Raw genomic sequence first — 20,268 nt, 5'->3', positions numbered from 1 at the left:
TGACCTAAATGGGAAGGAAACCCAAAAAAGGAGGGATACATGTATTCATAGCTGATTCACTTTGCTGTACAGCAGAAATTAACACAACATTATAAATCAACTATACTCCAGTAAAAATTTTTTAAAAATAGTAGAGAAAAAGATCACTGCAGAAAGTATCCTTGACCTTGACATTTCCATCCCTGATTCAGTCCCTGTGTACTTAGGTACCAGAGAATGTCTCTTATATCTCAAATAAATTCACCTCTTTGCTAAAAAACAAAACAAGAAAAACAAAAAGCAAAATGCCACTAGGAATAAGTTGTGCGTTTACTCGTTTTTATATTAAGGGATGGATATCTGTAGAGGAGGTACCTTCTCCCTTTTCACAATGCAGACCCATTAAAACTCAGCACTGGACGAGCAACATCCTCATGAAAAAGGTAGGTCTCTCAGGGTGTTCATCTCCCTCACCACACCCTTTATCGGGGTTTTCCCCCCTGCTGAGCCACAGGAACACTGAGCTCCTCTTTGATATTCTAAAGCACATGACTAAAACCACTTTTCTCAGTGTCTCTTAGTACAGCTGATACTAAAATACTCCAGTCTACTTCGTATTAAAGTTCAGTGCTGGCAGGGGCAGGGGACCTGGAGGAAACAAGAAATGGAACGAAGAAAAAGAACTAATATTCTAGGGTCTTTTGTCTAGAAGGTTTCCATGCCTAGGAACTATTTCATTTCATTTTCACATCAATCTTATAAGGGAGATTTTGTTTTTCACACTTTATAAGTGGTAGGCTTCCCAGATGGTGTAGTGGTAATGAATCCACCTGCCAATGCAGGAGATGCAAGAGACGCGGGTTTGGTCTCACGGGTCAAGAAGATCCCCTGGAGAAGGGAATGGCAACCCATTCCAGTATTCTCGCCTGGAGAATGCCATGGATGGAGGAGCCTGGCAGGCTACAGTCCATGGGATCACAAAGAGTCAGACACAGCTGAGGGACTGAGAATGCACGCATGCACACGAGTGGTACAACAAGATGCAGAGAGATTTAGTAACTTGCCCAAGACCCACTTTTGGTGAATGGCGGAGCTGACTCCAGACCCAGATGTGCATGAACTTAGGTGCATACACCTGGATCACACAGAGCCCAACGGACGCCCACAACTTCTTGGTTAAGTTGCTTGAGCATGCTAATTCCCCATTCCCATGCCCAGTCTACTCTGTGAGAGAATGCTCACACCTTCCAAAGGGAACCACCTCTCTGGTATCTGGTTAAGTGCATGGGTAAAAACAAGAGCATCATCCCACAGTGCCCCTCTGGAGTTGACTCTCTGGTTTCTGGCTGTCCAGCCTGAGATATGCTTTCAAGGTGACTGGTTCTCACTTAAATCCAGTAGGTCTCTGATCTTCACAAACAGAGCATAAAACAATACTATCTTATAACCATACTACCGTCCATATATCTTCCACACAAGGGTTACACGCAAATACAGTAATAGAGCATTTCCCCTCAGATAATAATATTGTATTATTTTCTGAGGCAGGTACTAGGTACAACAAGGAGGAGGAATGTGGTAGAAACCCTCATAATCACACAGGTTGAAGGAAGAGCAGACTGGGGTGATGGAAACGTCCCTTTCCCCTTTCTCTCCTAAAAGCCTGCTCATTTCCAAAGCCTCGACCCAGATTTGTCCTCATCACAGAGCTTTTTTCTGATGTCTCCATGAGGTCCAAATTTACCCATTTTCTAATCTTGTAACATTTTGTTTATACCTTTATTACTGCCCTAAAATTACTCTGTCTCGTGGTATAATTAGTTGTTTACGATCTCCTCCCAAATAAAGTATAAAAACTCCTTGGAGGAAGGACTGTGACTTATCCCACGTATTTCTTAAGGCCTGTTAGAGCCAGTAACAGTAGTAATAATACCAGCATTTATTGAGCACTTACCTTTGAGTGCCCCAGCCACACAGCCCTTGAGATAAGGATTACCAGTCCTTTTTTATAGATGTAAGAACCAAGGTTTTAAACAGCAAAACAACTTCCCCAAAGTCATGCAACCAATATATGGCCTCAATCCCATATCTGACTAATTCCCGGGGGATATGGGTTTTTTGTTTTTTTTTTTCCAGTGACCACTAAATAAGGGTTTACTGAAGGAATAGGATAGTAAAACTTCACCTGTTTCCCAGTTTTGCTCTGTAAGTGGCCCAAAGTATATCAACTGGCAGAAGAGGTCTTTTGGTTGCTGTTTTTATTATCTAATAAGGTCCTGCCTAAGTGAGCGCCATTTCACTGGCTCATATTTCCAAGATGCTCAAATATAAAAGTATACAAATATTATGAATATAAAAATAAAGACGAGAATGTGTGAAAAGCTAAAGGTGATCAAAATGCACAAATTTCCAGTTATAAGATAAGTAAGTCCTGGGGATATAATGCACTGCAGGTCACTGTAGTTAACAGTATCATATGTTTGAAAGTTTAAGAGAGACTAGATCTTAAGTTGTCTTCACCCAAAAATAAACGTAGCCGTGTAGTGATGGATGGTAACTAAACTTATCGCAGTAATCATTTCGAGAAATATGTATGTACTCAGTCACTTCAGTCATGTCCAACCCTTTGCAACCCTATGGATGGTAGCCTGCCAGGCTTCTCTGTCCATGCGATTCTCCAAGCAAGAATACTGGAGTGAGTTGCCACTTCCTTCTCCAGTGGAACTTCCCAACTCAGGGATCAAACTTGGTCTCCTGCATTGCAGATCAGATCAGATCAGTTGCTCAGTCGTGTCCGACTCTTTGCGACCCCATGAATGGCAGCACGCCAGCACTCCCTGTCCATCACCAACTCCCGGAGTTCACCCAGACTCATGTCCATCAAGTCAGTGATGCCATCCAGCCATCTCATCCTCTGTCGTCGCCTTCTCCTCCTGCTCCCAATCCCTCCCAGCATCAGAGTCTTTTCCAATGAGTCAGCTTTTCACATGAGGTGGCCAAAGTACTGGAGTTTCAGCTTTAGTATCATTCCTTCCGAAGAAATCCCAGGGCTGATCTCCTTCAGAATGGACTGGTTGGATCTCCTTGCACGCATATTCTTTACCAACTGAGCTACAAAGCTTTTGGTTCTCAGTATATGCATATATCAAATCATTATGTTGTACACTTAAAACCAATACAAAGTTATATGTCAATTATATCACAATAAAAACAAAGATGTATATAAAGATTTAATTTAAAAAAATTTTTATCTCTCCCAGGGTTTAGGTGGCCCTTCTTGAATGGTATTGTCTTTTTTTTAAGAGCCTCAGAACCAGCACTCTGTGCTTTTTATTTATTTTCTTTGACCATGAAGCTTGTGGGATCTTAGTTCCCTGACCTGGGATTGAACCTTCGCCACCTGCACTGGAGGCATGGAGTCTGGTCCTTCTTATACTGAAAAGACTCTTAGGTTCCAACAAGCCAGCCAACTCACCAGTTTTACATGATGGTTAGTCTCTCTGTCGTAAAGGGTAAAACATATCAGAGAATTTTCTGAGATCTATATTAGTATAGATTAAGTGATATGAATTCAGAAGTGTTTTTTTTTAATAGAATGAAAAGTCTGTAAGGGAACTAAGTAGCCTTCAGGTTATTTACTGTGGGGAAAAAAAGATGATTCTTCATCCCTCGATGAACCACGCTTCATGGCATTGCACACAAAGTCTGCTTACCAGAGGTCAGCGCTGCGAATGTTAAGTGACTTTTGTGTGAGAATACTTAGATGTATCCTAGCTTTTGGATACAAAGACTGCCCCTACTCCACTGAGGCAGAGACGAGTCTTGTACCTGGTGATAATATTAATCAGATGTGAAGAGACAAACAATGAGGGAAGTGGAACTGCCATACTAATGGTGGGGAAATGAGAAGTAGAGAAAGAAAACTGAAGATAATAAAGTCACACAAACACGTATGAGCACATACTTGGGAGAGAAGATGGGAAAATAGCTATTAGGTTGAGTTGGTAACATATATAATCTACAAAATGATGGGCTTAAATCAGTACTAATCTAAATTGATATTATAAGGTTAAAAATGTTTTCTGCTTATTTGCTCAATCAACTAATCAAATTGCTTTGTCCTAACAACTTATCTTGGGTTATTCAGTCTCCTTCACGGCACATTTTTTACGTGCTCACCCTGTGCCAGGCACTGTTCCCAAGTCCTGTTGTCCTACTAGACCAAGGAATCCTTGAGGGCAGGAATGTGAGAAAACCATTACGACATAGCAAGGTCAATACTAATCAGAAAAACGGCCTTTGGAAAGCTTCCCAGAAGAGAGATTGATTGAGGTGGTCTTGATTCGTGGGTAAATGTTATGTATTTGAGACAACATGGGCCTGAAGGCAGTATGCCACTTTTAGAAAACAGTAAGAGAATCCACTTGTGGCTCAGCTGGTAAAGAATCTGCCTGCCATGCAGGAGACCTGGGTTCTATCCCTGGGTTGGGAAGAGCCCCTGAAGAAGGGAAAGGCTACCCACTCCAGTATTCTGGCCTGGAGAATTCCATGGACCGTATAGTCCACAGGGTTACAAGGTGTTGGATATGACTGAGCGACTTTCATTTTCACTTTCTAGAGAATCCACAGGTCTTCCTAACAGTGGTAAAGAATCTGTCTGCCAATGCTGGAGGCAGAAGAGACAAGAGTTGGATCCCTCAATTGGGAAGATCCCTTGGAGAGCGCAAAATTGTTGGTCACTTAGTCGTGTTCGACTCTTTATGACCCATATGGATTGTAGCCCGCCAGGCTCCTCTGTCCATGGTATTCTCCAGGCAAGAAAACTGGAGTGGGTAGTCATTCCCTTCTCCAGGGGATCTTCCTGACTCAGGGATCGAACCTAGGTCTCTTGCACTGCAGACAGATTCTTTATGGTCTGAACCACCAGGGAAGCCTGGAGAAGGAAATGGCAACTTACCCCAATATTCTTGCCTGGGAAAACCCTATGGAAAGAGGAGCCTGGCGGGCTACAGTTCATGGGGTCACGAAGATTTGGACACAACTTAGTGACTAAATGACAACAACAAAGAGACTCCACATAGTACAGTAGTGGTGTCTTCAAGGAAATAGAAGTAGAGGTAGCTGAAGTGAGGGGCAGGGGCCAGGCGCAAAGGATCTCAGATGCTATGATTTGGACTGGGGCTTTATCCCATCAGTGATGCAGAAATACTAAGGAGCAAAATGTATGCACAGACAAACACAACCAAGAGCATAAGAGAGCAAAGAGATGAAGAACTAAAGATTAAAAGTTCAGTGGGCTTGTCTTGAATAAACAGAAAAATGAGAAGATCACTTGGTGCAGACACGACAGCCATTCCAAACTCCCTTTTCTCTCGTCTCGCTTGCCTCCCATCATAAAGACAAAAATCAGGATAGCAGCTTTCTAGCCTCCTTTAAGCCAAGGTTGGGTATGGGCCAAGTGCCCATGAGATTCTGATCAGGGCACTGAGCTTAAGAAAACTGCAAGAGCTTCTCACATACGCAAACACAAAGGAACTGGACAAGCTACTTAAAGATTTTTCTTTCCTAATACAAGCAAAGACTCATCAAGCAAGCTTTGTCTCACTCCTCTACCACTCCCAGCTTTCTTCCTTGGAGAAGCCTTCAACCTTGTGCATTTTCACACTGCCGTGGCTAATTTAAAATCACGGCAGAGGCGTGAGCACTATTTCCTAAATTGAGATCAATCTCTTTAAAAAAATCATCCCTGGTTGAAGTGTCTCACCTAATGAACAGACCACCATTAACCATCTAATTACCAGCATTTATTTCCTGATGTAAGTAAACCAAATTTCACTTTGTTTACTACAACAGAGTAAGACAAAAAGCTACAAGTCAGATCCATGGGGACTAGAGCAAAGTCCTATACGGGTTTTTGTTCCGATGGCCACACAATATAATTTACGGGAATGAGCACAAGATGGAAAGCCAGTTAGATGAGCAGTTAGACTACCTACAAAATGAGTATGCCAGCTCGAAGTCAGGGCCTGGAATAAACTCATTCCCTTGGGTTGAAGACATGCTGGACACATGATACCTGTGGATAAGGGCCCATGAGCAGTGCAGGGGGAACTACTATGCTCTTCTCTTGCTGTCTTATGCCTCCCTTTCCATCTGATAGTGTTCTGCCTCTGGATAGAAGAGCTCCCAGGACCCATCTCTTTATGTCACACATACTCACATACTGCATGTGTGTGCTCAGTCCAGCTCTTTGCGACCCCATGGACCGTAGCCTGTCAGGCTCCTCTGTCCATGGAATTCTCCAGGCAAAAATACTGGAGTGGGTTGCCATTTCCTACTTCAGGGGATCTTTCTGACCCAGGGATCGAACCCACATCTCCTGAGTCTCCTGCACTGCAGTCAGATACTTTACCAATGAGTCACCTGGGAAGCATCTCTTTATGGTTAGAGATAATAGGGATTATTAGCAAAGTGGGTCTTAAGTCCCTGGAGCTGACTGGAAATCCATGTCCTCAATTGGGTTCTGGGTCAGAGTGAGACTGATGCTGCTGCTGCTGCTGCTGCTAAGTCACTTCAGTCGTGTCTGACTCTGTGCAACCCCAGAGACGGCAGCCCACCAGGCTTTGCCATCCCTGGGATTCTCCAGGCAAGAACACTGGAGTGGGTTGCCATTTCCTTCTCCAGTGCATGAAGGTGAAAAATGAAAGTGAAGTCGCTCAGTCGTGTCCAACTCTTCACGACCCCATGGACTGCAGCCTACCAGGCTCCTCCGTCCATGGGACTTTCCAGGCAAGAGTATTGGAATGGGGTGCCATTGCCTTCTCCCAGAATGAGACTAACAGCAACTATTTGTCAACTTCAAACTAATGGAATTCTGCCCTTCTAAAGTTGGGATTGGTCCTAAAAATAAGGAGGCTGATTGCTTCCCCCTGAAGGACAGGTGGTAGGGCCCTGAAGGAAGGAAGGAGGACCACTCATTAGGAGAGGAGATGGGATCCAATAGATCCATCATTATTGGTAAAATAAAGTCTTGAATCTCTTAAATTTAGTCACTCTTGATTGTCCTCCAGCTACTCAAAGACCCAATGCAGAGATTTTGCCAAAAAGTAGAGCCACAAAAAGGAGGGATTTTTCTCTGCTTAAATTTTAATGAGGGCCCCTTAGAAGTAGCCTTAACCTCCTCTCTCCCCTCAAAAATGGATTCCAGTGTATTAGACCCCTGGGGAGATATTAAGACAGAGCTTAATTAAAAACAGAAACTATTAGCTATTTAGCTCTAGACCAGTTCATTTTATATACTATCTAAAAAGGTCAGTAAGCACTATGTTAATAATAGTGAGTAACAAAGTCATACTAAACTAATACCACCCCACATTTATAAATCCATTTTGTAATACCCCCCCCTTGTATTGTTACATGCTTTATTGTTTACTTTTTATGTGATTGCTAATTGTTGCATCGTTCTCTGTTGGGGGTTGGAATCCCTTAATACATCTCTAGGAGATTCTTGGTTTCTCAGCTTCTGAAATGACAACAGAGCTAGAAACAGAAGGAAATTCAGGATCAAACCCCTGCTGGTGTGATTCCATATAGCTTCCTCGGAATGGAAACACTGTGTTTATCCATTTGCACATCAACTCCAACCTGGGCAGGAATATCAATTGCTTTCCATAGCTGCCCTCATCTTTGTTTTTCTGAACGTGAGGCATGCCATTGGTGCATGCTGATGAGGCAGTATCCTCTCAATGAGGAATTGTATTCATCATTGAACTTCAATCTATCTGAAAAAACAGATATTTTTTGATGTGAATATTTGAGGGCAGGTGTAAAGTTTGCTATCAATAAAACAAATGACAAATCAATACAAGATTTTATTTAGAACTAATGTATTTTTAATAAGTTTACTTTGACAAGTATATAGTACATGCTCATCATTGATTCTGATGAACACATTGATCAGCAAATGAGATGCTGGCGTGTGGAATGCATTAGCTTAGGCATTCTATTTCAAGGGCTTGAATTTTGACAATCAGAATCTAATCATTTAAATGCCTTGTAATTGTCAAGGTCTGATCCACAAATATGATACATGCCTGAAAATAAGCATTCTAAAAAGAGCACGGCATAAAATTTCAATAAACTGGTAGCTTCTAAGTGTAGGGAAAGAATCCAACAAGAGAGAAGCATTAAACAAGATGGACTGAAAAATGGATCCAAGTTCTGGAACAATATCACTGTAATGAGGAACAAAAGGTTCACTTTAGTGAGGGCTTCCCTGGTGCCTCAGACGGTAAAGAATCCACCTGCAATGCGGGAGACCTGGGCTCGATCCCTGGGTGGGGGACATCCCCTGGAGGAGGGCATAGCAACCCACTCCTGTTTTCTTGCCTGGAGGATCCCCATGGACAGAGAAGCCTGGCAGGCTACCTCCATGGGGTCGCAAAGAGTCAGACATGACTGAGCAATTAACACAACACAGCACAGCGCCCACAGCTGTGGCCCTCAGGGCCAGGACATTGTAACACTGTTGTACATACTCAAGGCTGATACTGAATGCTCTGGGTAGATTAAGTGGTGGCTACAAGAACTGCAGTTCTTGGTACATCACGTGCAAGAAAGAATCCTTTGACTTATGATTGCAGCAACAGTGAGCAGAATCTAGATCTGGCGTGTGCTCAAAAAGACCCATCCTGTCGTTAACATGACACCCTGGGATCCTGACTGCCTGTGGCCTGACGTGCCCCCATGCTTTCAGGATCTAGGACTGAGCTTCAAAAGAGTACTCACTTTAAGAATTATCTGAAATAGTCTCGGACCTTTAGCTTAAATGGGTATCTTTATTTGTACAAACAACCTGCAGTTGCATTGGACAGAAATGCTAAAGGAATAAAAGATAAGCTTGAAAAAGAGGTGCCCCACCCCCACCCCATGTTAAAAATATATATCACATTTGAGAGTTCCTCATATAGTTTGGATAAAAATCCTTTTTGACAAAATTCAAAAACTGTTTCTAAAATTCTCATGAAAATAAAAAGGACCTAGAATAACCAAAACGACTTTGAAAAACACCAAGGTTATAGGACTAACATGAACTGATTTCAAGTTTATTTAAAAGCTATAGTAAGTAAGAAATTATGCCAGTGTATCAACGTAGAAAATTTAATAGATGGAATAAAGAATCCAGAAACAGACTCACATATCTATGACCATTTGGTTTTTTGTTTCGTTTTCTTTATCAAAACTAGTGCAAGAAAAAAATCAGATATTCATATGCAAAAAGGGAAAACTTAGCTCACATCACATCAAAAAATTATTTAAAACACGGATTATACATTCAAATATAAAACCTAAAATTATTCAACTTCTAGAAGAAAATCTTATTGATTTTAGGTTAGGCAAATATTTTTAAACCAGGACTCAAAAAGAAAAAATTGATTGAATAGACTTCATCAAAACTCAAATGTTTGCTAAAATTTTACTATTCTAAAGGTACTGTTAAGAAAATGAAAAGGTTGGCTACAGATTGTGAGAAAATATTTGCAGAACATATATCTGATAAAGGACTTGTATGCAGACTATATTAAAAATTCTTATAACTCCATAAGAAAAGCAAACAATCCAATAAAAAAAAAGGAGGAAGATATTAAAGAAGACATAAGGAAGACAAATAAGCACATAAAAATTTTCAACATCATGAATCATTAGAAAAACACTCATTAAAACGACTAGATACCCACAAGAATGACTAAAATAAAGAAAAATTTATAAAGACAGACGATGCCAAGCATTGGTGAAGATGTCTAGCAACTAGATTCTCATGCATGGCTTGTGAGGGTGCAGAACAGAACTGTCACTTTGCAAGATAAGTTGATAGTTTTTTATCAATTTAAATACACACATACAATATGGCCAGCAATTCCATTCCTAAGCACTTATCAAAAAGAAATGAAAACGTGCCCATACAAAGAACTGTACTCAAGTTTAGAGCTGCTTTATTCACACTGCTGCTGCTGCTGCTGCTAAGTCGCTTCAGTCGTGTCCGACTCTGTGCGACCCCACAGACGGCAGCCCACCAGGCTCCCACGTCCCTGGGATTCTCCAGGCAACAACACTGGAGAGGGTTGCCATTTCTTTCTCCAATGCGTGAAAGTGAAAAGTGAAAGTGAAGTTGCTCAGTCGTGTCCAACTCTTCACGACCCCATGGACTGCAGCCTACCAGGCTCCTCCATCCATGGGATTTTCCAGGCAAGAGTACTAATTGTCAAAAGCTGGAACGAACTCAACACTCATCAATTAATGAAGGGATAAACGATTAGTGGTACATCCTTACGATGAAATATGATTCAACAATAGCATCGATGTTCTCAAGAGGCTCATGTAAAGCAAGAGAAGCCAGACACAAAGGACTATATACTCCCTTTAGATGAAATTCTAGAAAAGCCAGACGAAGGGATAAAAAATGATACGTACATACTGTAATGATTTTTTAATATACACAGGAAGTCAAAAGATATAATACACAAAAATGTTGACAGGGATTGTCCGCGAATGGGGTTGGTGATATTTTTAAAGTTATTTGCAATAATTTGCAAATTTGTATGAGAATTTAGTACTTTCATAATATGGCCTTTAAGTGTACAGAAAGGTAAGCAAACAACACACACAAATACCTGTCCAAAAAAGGGACTGCTAGCAAATTTATCATGATAGGTCATTTGTTCCACTATATAACATCTACCTGTTTAGTTCCTGTTTTTCTTATTATCAAAGAGCCTCTCAAAAAGCTTTCCTCACCTTACAAGTAATGGTCCAAATAGCTTCCACAAAATGCAAGTCATTTCAGCAAGACAGCAAGGGCTGGGAATACTACCCGGACAGGTAATTCTGCGATGGAGTATCAGTACTGCTCAGGAAGGGAACCTTTCTCATTAGCTTCTTCAAATGCTACATTCAGTTTGATACAAAGATGTGTGACAACCAGCTTATTGGCGTAGTTTTAATATGAGTTAAAGGTAGAAAACTATAGAAGTCATTTTCTTGAAAGTAATTGCAAAACAAGACATTATCTGTTATCAAAGCATAGGAAATGTGTTGAAGAGCTTACAAAGAAAACTGATGCTGGGGGAAATTTTAAGTACATTTCATATTGACAACTCAAAATATGAGAAGAATTCCTGGTGTATGTTTGGGGGAATGTTCGTGCAAGATAACGGACTTTGAATATAAACAAGTACCTAGAAAACATTTTTGAATTACTTGAAAGGATATCTGTTCTTTTAAAAACGTATGGATTTGTGAAGTAACTACCAGTTAATACCGGAGGGGATACAGTTACTGAGCTGAGCTACAAAACTACACATTTCTCCCCCAAATACTCTACTTTTACTGACAAAAATACAAAATGAAAAAAGTAAAAAAATTTTGCAATGAAAAATACCTTGTATGAAATCAGACTCCATCACCAAATATTATGCATTATGTAACATTCATTTGAATCACCACTTAAAATATAAGCAATTGTTTCATTGAAGAGACAATAATAATATTTAACATTTGATGAATTCTTAGTCAATACCAATAGCTATTCTACAAAATTGATATTTTGTATTAATTTATGAAGTACTTACACTCAGAAATGATAATTTTTCTCTGACTTTACCCAGAAATATTAAATTGTAGGATTGGTTTTTCTTACTACCTCTTCCTTTTAAAAACCTAGACAGCATACTAAAAGCATAGACATTACTTTGCCAACAGAGATCCGTCTAGTCAAAGCTATGGTTTTTCCAGTAGTCATGTATGGATGGGAGAGTTGGACTATAAAGAAAGCTGAGCACTAAAGAATTGATGCTTTTGAACTGTGGTGTTGGAGAAGGCTCTTGAGAGTCAATTGTACCAAAGGAGATCCAACCAGTCCATCCTAAAGGAAACCAGTCCTGAATATTCACTGGAAGGACTGATGCTGAAGCTGAAACTCCAATACTTTGGCCACCTGATGGGAAGGACTGACTCATTGGAAAAGACCCTTATTCTGGGAAAGATTGAAGGCTGGAGGAGAAGGGGATGACAGAGGATGAGATGGTTGGATGGCATCAACGACTCGATGGACATGAGTCTGAGTAAGCTCTGGGAGTTGGTGATGGACAGGGAGGCCTGGTGTCCTGCAGTCCATGGGGCAGCAAAGAGTTGGACACGACTGAGCAACTGAACTGAACTAAGCTGAACTGTGGGATAAATTAACTCTTTCAGACAAAGTTACCATCAATATCAGAGGAAATACTCTTACCAAATATTCCTTGGTATTATTACTCTACATTATACAGTACATTTGTCACATTATTTACGATTCTCTATTATCTGCATTACTCATTCTATTTATTGTCACATGCTGTCCGTCTAGAACATGTCCATTTGCTTCATTTGAAGGTGATACTTGCTCCACATCCAAAAGCTCCTGGAGAAGAAGGGCCAGTTTTAATTTATCTTTATTTTCCTGGGGCCCAGGACAGAACCCTGTAGGTGATTCAGTCGCTTTGAGCTGAAAACCGCTAAGCACTAATGTTTAAAAAGAATTTTCCTCACCTTAGGACACAGTCTAATAACCTTGGGAGAGTCTCAGGTGTGAGGCAATATTAAAGTGCAAGTCTGTCTGCACAGGTAATTAACTGAAGGCAAGCAGGAGCCGGCTGGTTCCCTGAGAAAGTTCAATCGGGGCATCTTTCGTGGGGCAAAACCAGACACCAAGTACAGTATGAAATGACCTTCCTTCCTGTCCTGGCTCAAGGTAAATGGAATTCAGAAGCATGAGACTTCCACGTGGCATGCCCAGGCTCTGATCTGGCTCATTACTAAGTAGATAACGTCAGGCACCTCCATCTACCTTGCCTAGCCTCATTTTACCCTTCCATAATTTTGAAATAATCTCAGAAGTCTTAACAAAGCAATATAAACAAAGCACTCAATCAATGATAGTTATTATCATTACCTCTCTGTAGCCAGTTGGCGGAGGGAAGCTGAACGAATGGTTTGTTTAACCTCAGACTGGTCAGCAGATGGTTCTGGGAACGAAGGAGGCAAAGGACCTCTCTCAGGCTAGAAAATGGCTGAACCAAAGGCAAGGAAGCCTGGATTACTTTCACCTGGTGAATCTGTTCATTTCAGTTCAGTCGCTCAGTCATGTCCGACTCTTTGCGACCCCACGGACTGCAGCACGCCAGGCTTCCCTGTCCATCACCAACTCCTGGAGCTGTAGGACACAACAAACCTATCAAGGGCTTACTGTTACCAAAGACAGGTTCAGGTGCCTGATGCACAGTGAGATCAAACAAACCGAAACGGAGTTGGAGCAGAGAAAGGTTTACTGCAGGGCCACGAACTCCCGGAAGGGTTTCAGCAAAGCACTTTTAAAAACAAGGTGAGGGAGAGGTGTGGTTAATTGTTGCAAACTTTTCTGTATCAGAATCCTTTGATCTTGCAGCTGTCCAAAGTCAGGTCATGGTGTTCCTGTAAACCTTGAACAAGACAAATGTTATTCTCTGTTCTGCCACTTTCTATCTCTATACAGACCCTTAAAGGTCAGAGCCAGGGGGATACCTTATCCTGTACATTTCAGGCTATAAGCAACATTCTCTTACAAAAGGTGCAGAGTCTGCTTGCCTAAGCCCAGGCAACAAGAGCTGGAAGGTTAGATCCAGTATGGAGTCAGATTTGTTCTTCTGAGTGAGTGAGTCACTCAATCGTGTCCAACTCTTTGCAGCCCCATGGATGGTAGCCCACCAGACTCCTCTGCCAATGGGGTTCTCCAGGCAAGAATCCTAGAGTGGGTAGCCATTCCCTTGTCCAAGGGTCTTCCCGACTCAGGGATCGAATCCGGGTCTCTTGCATTGCAGGCGGATTCTTTACCATCTGAGTCACCAGGCTAGTCCCTTTGTTCTTCCCTCTTTTATTACTATTCCCAACTTTTTCCCCCTGCCCACTGGAAGGAGCGTCAATTTTTCTCAGTTGGTGGACATTCTGTAGCCTCCTCTTCCAGCAGATTCAGGAGGACGTGAGCCCCCAGAGGTACCAGCCCAGGTTCAGTTCCAGCTGCAGTGACCCTGAGCCTTTCTCCAAAAGTCTGATGGTTATAGGGTGGTGGATCACCTCCAGGCTCCCAGTGAAGCTATACCTAGCTCAGGAGTTAAATACGGATATTTCAGGGAGATGGGCTGGTAAAGGCAAAGAGAAATAAGTCTCTGTATTGAATCCATTCTGCGATGTGTAACAAGCAGGACAGATGTGGTCCAAAGCTTCCAGCTTCCAAGCTTGAAATTTGGTGTCTCTCAACTTCTCTAATCCTCGGTTTCGTCAACCAGGCACATTTTCCATTATAACCCTTGCCTTGCCTGCCTCAAAATACTATGTGATAATCAGGTAAATGTAAAGACTCACAAAACTGTATTTTGGAAATATGAGTGTTCATTATTTCCTTAAGTCCTTACTCAAGAAATAGTCAAGAGATGTATCTCTCAACCTCCTTGAGGATCTTGCCCTGGACTCAGTCACTGGACTCAGCTCGTCTGGAAAACGGGAATGACAATGCCATCTCGAGAGATTTGTGGGAGCTATGAAAATGCAAATACTCTCACAGCCTTCTGCAAAGTCCTAGGTCAGCCAAACTGTATCTTAATTGATTAAATGTTTCTCCCAAGACAATACCTCAAGTTTATGTCTGAAGCATACAGAAAAGAAGCAGAAATGTTTCCGTTGTCATATAGAAAAGCAGAATGGGTGGTGCTCTCTCTCTCCCTCTGGGCTACATCTTTGGGTTACCTTTTTTTTCCCCTTTATTTCCATACATGCTTTAGTTTCAGTTGGCGTGAAGACCCCAAAGTTTCGCCATTCTTTGCTCCCTCCTTTTTCATTTGGCTGTTTTATTCCTAACAGATCCTCTATACTCCATTATACCCCATACTTTAGGATTAGAAAGACAAAACATTTCTCTAGGGGACCAAGCTGTGTGCTCAGCTTGTCTGGCCCTGATCCCTCCCAGGTCTGCTCTGGATGTGTTTGCTCAGAGGTGGCGGAGGCGTCATTAAGTTCCCGGTTCCCTTGGAGATTAGGGTTGCAGGTTCGCCCAGGGTGCATTCAGCTCACATATTCTTTCAATCTGTGTAAAAATTAAAATGCAGCAGCTGTGATGCCTGCAAATCTCCGTGCAAGTACGGTCTGCCTGTGCTGACCGAGGAAATCAAGTCCATTAGGATCACCAGGGCTCATTCTCACTTCCAAGAAGAGAAGACTCATAAATACTAGCCTGCTGTAAACAGCAAGCAACTTGGTTTTATTTTTATTTTTTGGCTGCGCTGCTTGACATGCTGGATCTTAGTTTCCCAATCAGGGATGGAACCCATACCCGCTGCACTGGAAGCACAGAATCTTAACCACCGGACCACCAGGGAAGTCCCAGGCAAACTTTTAAAAAAATGTATTCCCTTTGGCTTTTTAATTTTTGGCTTTTGAATATGAGCAAAGTAATATGTTCTCTGACATCAGAAGAATGAAATCAAGGCTCTGAGAAATGAGTAGATCAGGATTTGAATAGAATAAAATATTCCAAACCTTATCAGAAAATCCTGGACCATCCCACTCTATTTCTCCTCATATTCAACATCCCCAAACCATGTATTCTTTCCAACGATACAAAAATTCAAAAGATCATTTAAAAGATGCTTAGACATTTAGCATCACATAGGGTATGAATATTAAAACTTTAATTTATATATAATTAAATCCCAGTACTTGATGGGGATGCATCATAGCACAGCTGTTTAGATTGGTTACAATATTTTAATCTTTCTGAGGTCGTGGTACTTGATGAGGGGCATACAATGGCGATAATCTGAGTAATTCCTTTGCTGTATCACTCCATGAACTGCCTTGCACCAATTCAGAGAACTCATCCTTAAGCTCCTATTCTTCTGGAATCACTTCTAGCACCAAAATCTGTTTCAATCAGTGTTTAATCAGAGAAGAACTAGTGAGAGATAGAAGATAACTAAATAGACAGGTAAGTGAAAGATTGTAGATAGGTAGATAATTTATTACAGAAAACTGGTTTACGTTTGTGACGGCTAAGTCAGTAAGAAATTCAAAGGCCAGGCCATCAGGTAGCGTCCTGAATGGAAGCATCCTGAATAGAACGAATCTCCATGGGCACAACCCAGTCCTGTCATCCTGGGTCCCAATTTCTTCTCTCTGAAAGGGAAACCTCAGTCCTGATTTTAAGTCCTTCCAACTGATGCAGTCAGGCCCATCCAGATTATCCACGTAATCTCCCTCACTTAAGGTCCAGCAATTATAGGGACTAGTTATACAAAAATACAGGCACAGATTGGTATTTGATTGAATCACTGGTCTAGCATAGGAAGCACTAGTCTACTGGACTTTAGTCAAGTTGACACGTGAAAACATTATCACAAATATTTTAAAAATCCAATGCCTAGGTATAAACCCTAAAAAACAGAATTTACAAGACCTCTGCATTGAAAAACTACAAAATCACAAGGAGAGCTATGTTATAAAATGTAAATGAATGGAGAGTTATACCACATCCATAAATTGAATGGCTCAATATTAAAAAGCTAATAATGCTCTCCAAATTTAGCGATAGATGGATCCAATTGTACTTAAGTCCCCAGAAAGCCCATATATATAATGCACATTATGTAACACACACATATATATAAAAATTGACAAATTAATTTTGGCAAGAAGGCAAAAATCACTACAACAGTTCTGAGCAACAACAAAAAGCTGGATAATTTGTACTTCAGATATCAAGACTTATTATCAAGCTATATTCATTAAAATAATATAAATTACCATTAAAATATCAAGAGAACAGAATAGAATGCAGAAAGTGAAATAGACACAGGAGGTCATTTGATTTAGGATGAAGGAGCCACTCATTGCAATGCATTGGGGAAATGACAGAATTTTCTACAAATGGTTCTGGGTCAACTGGATAACCATGGAAAAAAGTAAATCTTTATTCTCACCTCATATCATACACACACAAAAATCTGTCCCAGAGGGACTGTAGATCTAAACATGAAAGGTAAAACAATAAGCTTTTAAAAGAAAATACATGAGAATATCTTCATGACCTTGGAGTAGGCAAACATTTCATAAGTAGGACACAATTAGCACTAACTGTAAAAGTAGGCTTATTTTTACATTTGTATATGTCAAATTTAAAAATTTATATTTATCAAAGGGCACCATTAAGAATAGAAGAGACACAGAAATAAACTCACATCTGCAGAGTCAATCGATTTGGGCAAATATGCCAAGAAAATTCAATGGGGAAAGGAAAGTGTTTTCAACAAATGGTACTGAAATCAATGAATCACCACATGAAAAAAAAAAAGAAAGAAAATGCCTCAAGAAGTATCGTAGACCAGATGATAATGGTCTAGTTCTTGACCTGAGCACTGATTATAGGGCTGGATACCTTTTGTGAAAATATTTCAAGCCATACACTACACTCCATCTGTACACTCAGTTCAGTTCAGTTCAGTCACTCAGTCGTGTCCGACTCTTTGCTATCCCATGAATTGCAGCACGCCAGGCCTCCCTGTCCATCACCAACTCCCGGAGTTCACCCAGACCCATGTCCATCGAGTCAGTGATGCCATCCAGCCATCTCATCCTCTGTTGCCCCCTTCTCATCCTCCTGCCCCCAATCCCTCCCAGCATCAGAGTCTTTTCCAATGAGTCAACTCTTCGCATGAGGTGGCCAAAGTACTGGAGTTTCAGCTTTATCATCATTCCTTCCAAAGAAATCCCAGGGCTGATCTCCTTCAGAATGGACTGGTTGGATCTCCTTGCAGTCCAAGAGACTCTCAAGAGTCTTCTCCAACACCACAGTTCAAAAGCATCAATTCTTGGGCGCTCAGCCTTCTTCACAGTCCAACTCTCACATCCATACATGACCACAGGAAAAACCATAGCCTTGACTAGACGAACCTTTGTTGGCAAAGTAATGTCTCTGCTTTTGATGTGTACACTACCCTTCTATAAAAATATGTGTGTATACACAGGTAGACTGATTGTATATTTTACTTGAAGCCCTAACCTACGTGCTATTATTATGAACTATCTCTAACCCTCACTCTAGTTTCACAAAGCTAGAAGAAATCTTCTCTACCTTTAACTTAAGTAGTTTTTATTGGTGTCATAGGCATTTGGATTGCCATAGCAAAAAATACTACAGACTAATGATATGTAACAACAGAAATTGTTTTCTCACGGTTCTGGAAGCTGGAGGTCTAAGATCAGGGTGCTGCATGTTTGGGTTCAAGTGAAGACTTTCTGAGTTGCAAGTTGCTGACTTCTTGCTGTATCCTCACATAGTGGGGGTGGGGGGAATGAGGGAGTTATTCAGGGGGCTGCACACTCTCAACCTCATCATCCTCAAAGGCCCCACCTCCTGACACTATCCCTTAGGCATTAAATGCTTTTCAACATAGGAATTGAGGAAGGAAAAAAAAAACCCAACAACTCTATAACAACTGGTGAGTCCTTTATGGGGCAAGCTACTTTCTTCCCTGTAGTAATAGTACCAAGTACAGATTTTATTTCCTCTACTAGATTGCAAAAGAATCTATCGAAAGAGCTAACCATGTCTGGGCCATAGCAAGTACTCAGTAATTACATGTTGAGGAAGTGAATGAAACTTCCGTTTGGTTTTAAAACAAGCCTAAAATCCTTTTGGATTTTGAAACTTTGAATGTGTTGCCTATCTCCCAACCAAAAAAAAAAAGAAAAACCAAAACTGTTCTGACCCTATACCTCTTCATCATTTCTGAGCCAACTAAGAAATCAAAATGGAAATCTAAAAATAAATAGAGGCTTCCCTGGTGACTCAGACCTAAATAGTAGTGAACACTCTCCAGATACGTGGGATGCAACTAAAGCACTACTTGTAGGAACTTTAGAACCATAAATGCATCTTTTAACAAAGAACAACAGCAGCAAATGGATGAGCATTTCACAGGAGGTCATGGAAGAGAGAGGGGTCTCAGATGTTTGTTGAATCTGTCCGTTAACTGCTGTTTTTAAAAATATTAATAAATAAACCTTTTTCTAAAGGAAAAAAAAAGCCTAAAATCTCAGTGCTGTTTTTTTTTAAGTCATCATTATAGCATTCAAACTTTTAGGATTAAATGAACTGCTGACAACGCATGGTGTGAATTAATTTTAGGCATAAATTCTACAAAAGGTAATTTCTTATTCATAATACATATAGATCTTCCTGGTGGCTCAGATGGTAAAGCATCTGCCTACAATGCGGGAGACCTGGGTTTGATCCCTGGGTCTGGAAGATCCCCTCGAGAAGGAAATGGCAACCCACTCCAGTACTCTTGCCTGGAAAATCCCATGGACACAGCCCACAGGGTCACAAAGAGTCGGACATGACTGAGCGACTTCACTTTACTCACATAATACAAATACATTTCCATAAAGCAGTATGGCTGGTACAATTTTTTCATCACGTGAATATCAATAATTTTTTCATTAAAATGTATATTTTTAACATGAAGCAATCCCTATCAACAATTAGAACTGGACATGGAACAACAGACTGGTTCCAAATAGGAAAAGGAGTACGTTAAGGCTGTATATTGTCACCCTGTTTATTTAACTTATATGCAGAGTACATCATGAGAAATGCTGGGCTGGAAGAAGTACAAGCTAGAATCAAGATTTTCGGGAGAAATATCAATAACCTCAGATACGCAGATGACACCACCCTTATGGCAGAAAGTGAAGAGGAACTCAAAAGCCTCTTGATGAAAGTGAAACAGGAGAGTGAAAAAGTTGGCTTAAAGCTCAACATTCAGAAAATGAAGATCTGGTCCCATCACTTCATGGCAAATAGATGGGGAAACAGTGGAAACAGTGTCAGACTTTATTTTTTTGGGCTCCAAAACCACTGCAGATGGTGACTGCAGCCATGAAATTAAAAGACGCTTACTCCTTGGAAGAAAAGTTATGACCAACCTAGATAGCATATTGAAAAGCAGAGACATTACTTTGCCAAGAAAGGTCTGTCTAGTCAAGGCTATGGTTTTTCCAGTGGTCATGTATGGATGTGAGAGTTGGACTGTGAAGAAAGCTGAGCGCCAAAGAATTGATGCTTTTGAACTGTGGTGTTGGAGAAGACTCTTGAGAGTCCCTTGGACTGCAAGGAGATCCAACCAGTCCATTCTGAAGGAGATCAGCCCTGGGATTTCTTTGGAAGGA

The 20,268-nt window shown here is 41.0% G+C and overlaps 1 long non-coding RNA gene across 1 annotated transcript in view; it reads right to left on the bottom strand.

Moving 5' to 3' along the window:
* LOC147347673 (uncharacterized) overlaps positions 1-15,121 on the bottom strand; it is a 56,109-nt gene extending 40,988 nt beyond the window's left edge. The window contains exon 1 of the long non-coding RNA XR_015152443.1: positions 12,965-15,121. This is a non-coding gene — a long non-coding RNA (uncharacterized LOC147347673). The remainder of the gene's footprint in view (positions 1-12,964) is intronic.
* Between the last annotated feature and the right edge of the window lie 5,147 nt (positions 15,122-20,268).

This window comes from Bos grunniens, chromosome 23, assembly GCF_055505025.1.
Source record: "Bos grunniens cultivar Pamir isolate PY7600 chromosome 23, Bosgru_T2T1.0, whole genome shotgun sequence".
Lineage (NCBI taxonomy): Eukaryota > Metazoa > Chordata > Mammalia > Artiodactyla > Bovidae > Bos > Bos grunniens.
The sequence above is the reverse complement of the archived record's forward strand: the minus strand, read 5'-3'. Positions and strand labels throughout refer to the sequence as shown.